Source organism: Argentina anserina, chromosome 4, assembly GCF_933775445.1.
Source record: "Argentina anserina chromosome 4, drPotAnse1.1, whole genome shotgun sequence".
NCBI lineage: Eukaryota > Viridiplantae > Streptophyta > Magnoliopsida > Rosales > Rosaceae > Argentina > Argentina anserina.
The window spans coordinates 15,130,864-15,138,775 of NC_065875.1; the positions used below are offsets into that span (position 1 = coordinate 15,130,864).

At 38.1% G+C, this 7,912-nt stretch overlaps 1 long non-coding RNA gene across 1 annotated transcript; it reads right to left on the reverse strand.

The window, feature by feature from the left end:
- Positions 1-1,331: 1,331 nt before the first annotated feature.
- LOC126791917 (uncharacterized) lies at positions 1,332-2,427 on the reverse strand. The gene is made up of 3 exons (XR_007671885.1): positions 2,175-2,427; positions 1,765-1,959; positions 1,332-1,585 (listed from the first exon to the last, which is right to left on the reverse strand). It is a non-coding gene; the product is annotated as an uncharacterized LOC126791917 (long non-coding RNA).
- Between the last annotated feature and the right edge of the window lie 5,485 nt (positions 2,428-7,912).

Consider the following 7,912-nt stretch of genomic DNA (forward strand, 5'->3'; position numbering starts at 1 on the left):
AAACAAATTATATCTATTCATTTGATTAGTTTTTTCTACCACGTGAACAATCTTCTCAAACCTCTTCATCATTTTTCCTTTATTTAGTAATATGAAGAAATGCTTCAGGAGATGCTTAGTGATTTTTTTTACCAAAACTGTATGAATCAAATTGAAGTAATGTACAAATGAGTCTCACTCCAACCAAATCTCATCTCCATCAATTGAGTTCCGCCCCAGCAAATTCTGATCTCCATCAATCAATATATTATCCTCAAAAAATCTCTAAATCCTATGAAATCTATTGAGTATAGCCACTGATAATTCACATTGGGGTAATCCTCGTTGCAGATGCTAGTTAGGCCCCGATGTTTATCATCTTAATATGGGATAAAACCACATAATTAGATGAACGGGCAAAATATATGTGGAAAAAACCTTGATTATATCATAACAAATTAGGAAATCCACAAGATTCTAACTAATATATAAAAACCCCAATTATTCGGAAATTATACCCTTGATAAAACTGGATCAATTCTATTGCAAGTCCTCCAAGTTATTCGAGCTATAACTCAACTCTCTTCGGACGATTTTATCATTCATATTTATGTTATCTTTCATTTTCACAAAGATGACAAGACATTGATAATTTGTAGACTCATCCAAACACCACTCAGCTTACATTCATTAGGGAGATCTTTGTGCAATAAATAACAGAAAAGACTGTAATTAGAGTTCATCATGTTAATAAAGGTAGTTACATTCTATGGGTTCTCGCCTTATTGAATTTAGTGTGGTAATGAAACAATAAAAGTACGTCTTTTCCTTGAAATTTGTAAGGCTTTGCCTTTTTGTAGGCTACCTTCTCTTCGACACAGTCTCACATCTGCTGTAAATAGAAACCAGCAAGACAAAGCTCAAATTGCTTGTTAACTTTTTTTTTCGCATCTCTCACGTAAGAATGCTTCAAGTCGAATATTGGATAATTGGAAAAGATGAAGATTGATTGACGAAGAAATGATCTTCAATTGGAGAATTGTAGTCGCATCCCATGAACACGCACACTACTAAAAACAATTATTATGCGAATTCATGCATGTGAGGGCCTAAAACTGAATTCATGCGTAAGCTGCTTCATCACTTTCTCAAACTCAAAAAATTTGCAGCCTCTATTATAAGTTCTATTTTCTAAAGTGTATTCCCAATGGAAAATATATGTGAAGATGGATCAAATCAGTTTGAACTTTGGGCAGTGTTAATTATGAAATTTATAGTGTGCTAGAATGAACGTTGGTGCTACAGCAACATCTAGCGTCACTAACACCAGGAGTATTTTATTAATCATGAAGTGAAAAAGAAAATAAATAAATATATATATATATATATATATGTATACACATACACGGAGCCGTTTAGAAACGGACGTCCACAAAATAGAAAAGAGCGGATGATGAAGATCACAGCCGCGTCAAGCATCGACGATGTTGTTGTTCTTGCCGGATGTGGACCACATCTACCCATATGGTGTCGGCATGAAGATAGAGGTCAATGCGATCAAGGTTGAAAGTTTTCCCAACAAACCATCATACACCATTAAGCTCAACTGTAAACTCATAACAGAAGAGTCAAACACTCATTTTAACAGAAACTGTACACAAATTTCATAGAAATACAATCGAACCGTCCTTTAATAGTGTTTTTATGCCGAACAAATCTTAATCTCCACAATTTTATCAAAGCAAAACAAGTATACCAGTATTAACACTACAACAGAGACCCTACCACTTAGTGTAATAATCGAGTTCACCAGTAATCACACTCTCATTCTCTTCAAGCTCCATCATGTCATTGACAATTCCTGGCAGCTCCGAATTGATCGTGATCTCGGTGGCCTCTACATCGCAACAGAGTGCTTGGAGGTCTCGACTTGCACATCTTCATAGATTGAAGGAAACGGTTCAAAGCTCTTATTCGGAACTTGTAACAGAAACAAAACAAATGAAGGCTGAGATGAAGAAATTAGGGATTCGAAATCAAAAACGAAATTGACAGTTGAGATGAAACAGAATTGAGGATTTCCATCCCTAAAACACTATAATCGCACAAATCACTTGAAATTAAAACCCTAATACGATGAATATTGATTGAATTGATATATGATGAAGTGAAAGAGGGATTGAATAGATTGATACCTCGAAATAGCTTCATGAGGCACAATTAGAACATCAAGGAGGTTGCGACAAGGCTCCGTCGAGCTGAAGAAGTTAGGCGGCGACAAATTAAGAACTACGGCGTGCGAAACCTGATATCGAACACCGAAGGATTCGTCGGAATCGAGTGCAGCGACTTTGAATTGATTGATTTTGGTGTCAGTGCCACATCAGACGAGCCGAAGATGAAGCCACAGTGCTTCAGTGAAGCGGCGTCAGCAGAGAAGAGAGAGAGATTAGAGAGAAATTTGAAATGAGATAGTGTTTTGGGGATTTTAGACTAAACCAGACACTTATACATATTTTTTCTTTTGGTTTTTTTAATGTCTTAAAATTTTGAAATAATATGACGACCCACTGTAAGTTGTTATTTTAAAATTTTTTAACAACGTTCTTTTACTATTGTTGTGTCTCAAAAATTTTAAGATTATACAACAACGTGCCGCATGTTGTTATTTTAACATTATTCAACAACACTCATTTCTGCTTGTTGTCGATATATACATTCGACAACTTAAAAATAACAACACACATAATGCATTGTCGAATATTTATTTGATAACATGTCAATGACGCATGTTGTGATATAGGTGTTTCAACAACGCACAAATTTTGCATGTTGTAGATTATAGTAATTAACAACGTTCATTTGAAGCATGTTGTTATTATGATGTTGTTGAATGTCATTTTTCTTGTAGTGTATAGTGTTGTTTGATTTCTTTCTCGTTAATTTACAGTGTGGTACGTGGAAGTAAATATGAAAGCCGCTTCATGTTCAACTCTCTATTTTAGAGGCTTTTTAACTATTGTCAGCTAAATACGAATGACCAACCAATGTATAGCACTTTGAATTGGTTGATGCATGTGCCTTCCATTATCAGAATCACTAATACCGATTCGGCACGACTATGTATGAGAAATGTTATTTGTTCACTAATCTCTTGATGTTTTCATTATTATGTTTTGCTGATCGTTTGTGATTCAAGGTCATTGTATAAATTGACTATATATATTTAAACTTTGTATAGATAGAACATCATTTACTTCTGCATAATTAGCAGAGAGTACCGTTGGAACTGGAAAGGACGTTGCTCTTTAACCAAAGCATATGACATGAGCCGGTCTATATACCCAAGAGTACTTTTGCCTCTAACAGAGGATCCAATGCTTCCAACTGGTTAATCTCCTCCTTAAATGCTATGCCAGTCTCTAAGTTCATGTCACACATGCTTCACTTGTGACCCTTTTGTGTGCCTCAGAAATGGGGAGAAAGAGGAACAACAAATCATCAAGAAATACCAACGTGAGAAAGACCAGTCTAGAAATCAGAGCAGAAAACCAAGACGGCGTGGTTCCCCGCCGCAGGATGCGAGCTGTCGTTAATGTTTGCCAGAAGGAAGGGATTGAAATCGCATTCTCAATCAGAGCTAGATACTTACCTGACATTGGTAGAAAGATCAATGCCCAGCTCAAATATTGCGTCTCAGAACTCAATCTGCTTCCTAGCTAGTTGCATTTCTTATGTTGATGAGGCAATTGCCAGTTTCCTCCAACTGGTGGCATTGTCCACAGATTATCTCAGGTAAGTTTTTGTGCAAAGGGAGGGGAAATGTCAGCCAGACATATTCAATGAGTTCGAGGATCAACCTGAATGGCTGCATTACAGCTCTTTGCGCTGTGACCTTTATGATAACTCCCTAGAGTCATAGATCAACTACTAAGCAGTTAGTATTTCTTTAGAAAGTCTAAAAGTTAGATTAAATGTGTTTTCTTGACTTCTAAAAAGTATCAGAGTCTAGCTACATTAAATGTGTTTTCTTGACTTATGTTAGTTATTATTTTCTTGTGTTTTGTGTGTGTTTAGCTGGAAGGTTTAGTAGTTTATGAACATTTATTGTGAGTAGTCGAGTCTAAGTTATTTAAGAAGTTGTAGCTTATGTTTGTTTTTCAGTTTTTGGAAGTTCAATAGAATCATTTTATTCAAATCTTTTAGCTTAAGGGTTTCAGTTTCCTTCCCTTTTAGTTATTTTCTACCCAATCCCAGTTCAGATCCTATTAGGGCATGCATCAACTGGTATCAGAGCCCATGGATGGGCGAGGGCAAGGTAGACAGCCAACTTCTGAAGTTGAGCAACTCAGGAGACAAGTGGAGTTTCTAACTCAAAGAATAACTGAGTTGGAAGCTGCAAGATCTGCTGAACAAAATGATGACTCAGAAGCAAGTTCTGAGAACCCGTTTCATAGGCGTGCTCCGCATCGGGAGCCACCTATTCGGGATGATCGAAGGTGGGAGATGAACATCAAGCTTGAGATACCAAAATTTTATGGTAGCTTACAAGCTGAAGAGTTCATTGATTGGTTGAATATTGTTGAGAGGATATTCGACATCAAGGAAGTTCCGGATGACAAGAAGGTGAAATTGGTAGCAGTCAAATTAATGGGATGAGCATCTGCCTGGTGGGAGCAGCTGAAGATGAAGCGAGAAAGACGTGGAAAATAGAGAATTATGAACTGGGAGAAAATGAAGAAAAAGCTCAGGGAGAATTTCCTTCTATTTAATTATGTTTGTACCCTTTATCAACATTTACAAAACCTTAGACAAGGTGATCGACCGGTGGATTAATACACTGAAGAGTTTTATATGTTGGTGGCCATAAACAACCTAAATGAGGATGAAGAGCAGCTGGTTGCAAGGTATATTGGAGGTTTAAGAGAAGATTTGCAGGATGCTCTTAATCTTCATACTTTTTGGTCAGTGTCTGAGGCCCATCAGCGAGCTATAATCATTGAGAAACGGCAAAGCAAGCCTAGTGCTCGACCATATTTCAGAGCTGGTACCAACCCAATAATCCACCAAGCAGCAAACAATGGAAAAAGACCTGCAAAAGCTGGAAATCGTACCAATCCTTCAGGACCAGTCAAGCAGGGACATAACAATGCATCTAAGCTTCGTTGTTTCGAGTGTGAAGAGCCAAATCACAAGTCCTCCGACTGTAGGCGAGCTTCGAGCAGCCGTTTGGACAAGAATAAGCAGCTCATAATTGAAAGAGAGAAATTTCATGACGAAATAAGGGATCCCATCTATGATGAAGAAGTCGATGATGAATGCAATGAGGAATTGGTCTATGGAGACATCGGTGAAGCCTTAGTTATACATAAAAAGCTTGATAATGCCTAAGGAGGAGATAGAAGAAGATTGGTTGCGTCGGAATATATTTCATACCACATGCACCATGGGCGGCAAGGTCTGTAACTTGATTATTGATGGAGATAGCTGCGAAAATGTAGTGTCAACAGAAACAGTGCATAATCTGAAATTGAAGCAAGAGAAGCATCCAAAACCTTACAAGCTCTCTTGGTTCAAGAAGGGGAGTGAGGTAATTGTTGATACTCGCTGCCTTGTATGATTTTCTATTGGGAAAATAAATATCTGGATGAAGTGTGGTGTGATGTGGCTACAATGGATGTTTGTCATGTTCTTCTGGGAAGACCATGACAAAATGATAGAGTGATATTCATGATGGTAGAAACAATACATATACTTTTTGAAAGAATAAGGTGAAAATAGTACTTACACCAATGAATGATGACAGTGTTCAAAAGTAAAGGGGAGCAACAAATGAAGGCAATTTCCTCTCAATCACCAACTTATTGCAAGAAGCTGGAATATGCTTTGCTTTGGTAGCGAAAGAGGGCAGTCCCATTTCAGCTATTCTAGGAGAAATAAAGCCTTTACTTGAAGAATTTGCAGATGTGTTGCCATAATATCTTCCTTCAAGGTTGCCACAACTAAGGAGTATCCAACATCAAATCGATCTTGTGCCTGGTTCTAGCCTTCCAAATAAAGCAGCGTATAGAATGAGTCCAAAAGAGCACGAGGAGTTGCAAAGGCAGGTGACTTAAGAATGGAGAAGGGCTTGATAAGAGAAAGTTTAAGCCATTGTGCAGTTCCAGCCTTATTAACTCCAAAGAAAGATGGAACATGGCGAATGTGTATGGATAGTCGAGCAATCAATCAAATCATTGTTCGGTATCGCTATTCAATTCCTTGCCTTGATGATATGCTAAATCAGTTGGGAAGTGCCAAAATATTCTCCAAGATTGACCTACGGAGTGGCTACCATCATATCCGAATTCGTCCAGGCGATGAGTGGAAGACGACTTCAAAACTCGGGAAGGGTTGTATGAGTGGATGGTGCTGTCATTCGGCTTATGCAATGCGCCTACCACATTTATGCGGGTAATGCACAAGGTATTGAAACGTTTTATTGGAAAATTTGTGGTGGTTTACTTTGATGATATACTTGTCTATAGCACATCCTACATTGCTCAAGAACATCTAAGAGAGGTTCTTGGAACACTACGGAAGGAGCATCTATATGCTAACCTGAAAAAGTGCATGTTCATGGCTGAACAAGTCACTTTTCTTGGTTATGTGGTGTCTTCAGAAGGAATTTATATGGATCCTTCAAAGGTGAAAGCTCACTTGATTGGCCTACACCTCAGAATATACATGAAGTCAAGAGCTTCCATGGGCTTGCTTCATTTTATAGACGTTTCATTCCTAATTTCAACGGCTTGGTTGCCCCAATTACCGACTGTTTAAAGACAAATCAGAAGTTTAGTTGGACGTCGGAAGCTACTGAAAGTTTTGAGTTGTTAAAGAGAACGATATGTGAAGCACCAGTCCTTCCTCTACCTAATTTTGAAAAGATGTTTCAAGTTGATTGTGATGCATCAAAGGTGGGGATTGGAGCAGTGTTGAGTCAAGAAGAGAGACCAATTGCATTTTTCAATGAGAAACTCACTGGTGCAAGGTTTCAATGGAGTACCTATGACATTGAACTCTATGCAGCAGTTATAGCCATACGACATTAGAGTGCATACTTGGCTCATAGAGAGTTCATTCTCTACTCTGATCATGAAGCTTTGAAGTACATCAAAGGGCAGTCTAAATTGACCAGGAAGCACGCAAGCTGGGTAAACTTCTTGGAGCAATTCAATTATACAATAAAGCATAAGGCTAGAGTTCATAACAAGGTGGCTGATGCACTGAGTCGTAAAACTTCTCTTTTGTCTATTGTTCGTATTGAGGTTAAGGGGTTTGAAGCTTTCAAAGAGCAATACAAGGAAGATCCATATTTGGCACCCATTATGGAGCAAACATTGGTTGGTCAGTAAATTGGTTTCAATGTTTATGATGGCTATCTTTTCAAGGGTGACCAATTATGCATTCTAGAAGGTTCTTTAAGAGAGAAAATTCTCAAGGAACTTCATCAAGAATGTCATTTTAGACATGACATGACTCTATTTCTGATCACTTTGACTTATTGGTGGCCAAAGTTGAAACGGGATGTCACAAGGTTTGTAGAGCGATGTCATGTGTGCCAAAGAAGTAAGGGTGATTTAACAAATGTTGGGTTATATACTCCTCCACATATTCCCAAGTCAGCATGGACAGATGTGAGCATGGATTTTGTCCTTGGCATGCCTAGGATGATGGATTCTATTTTGGTGGTGGTGGACAGATTCTCAAAGATGGCTCATTTTGTTCCATGTCGTAAAACAATGGATACAACCAATGTGGCCAACTTATTCTTTAAAGAAGTGGTTCGTCTGCATGGCCCACCCAACACCATCACTTCATATTGTGATCCGAAGTTTATTAGTCATTTTTGGAGGACCTTGTGGAGCATTATTGGAACTAAATTGTGTTCCAA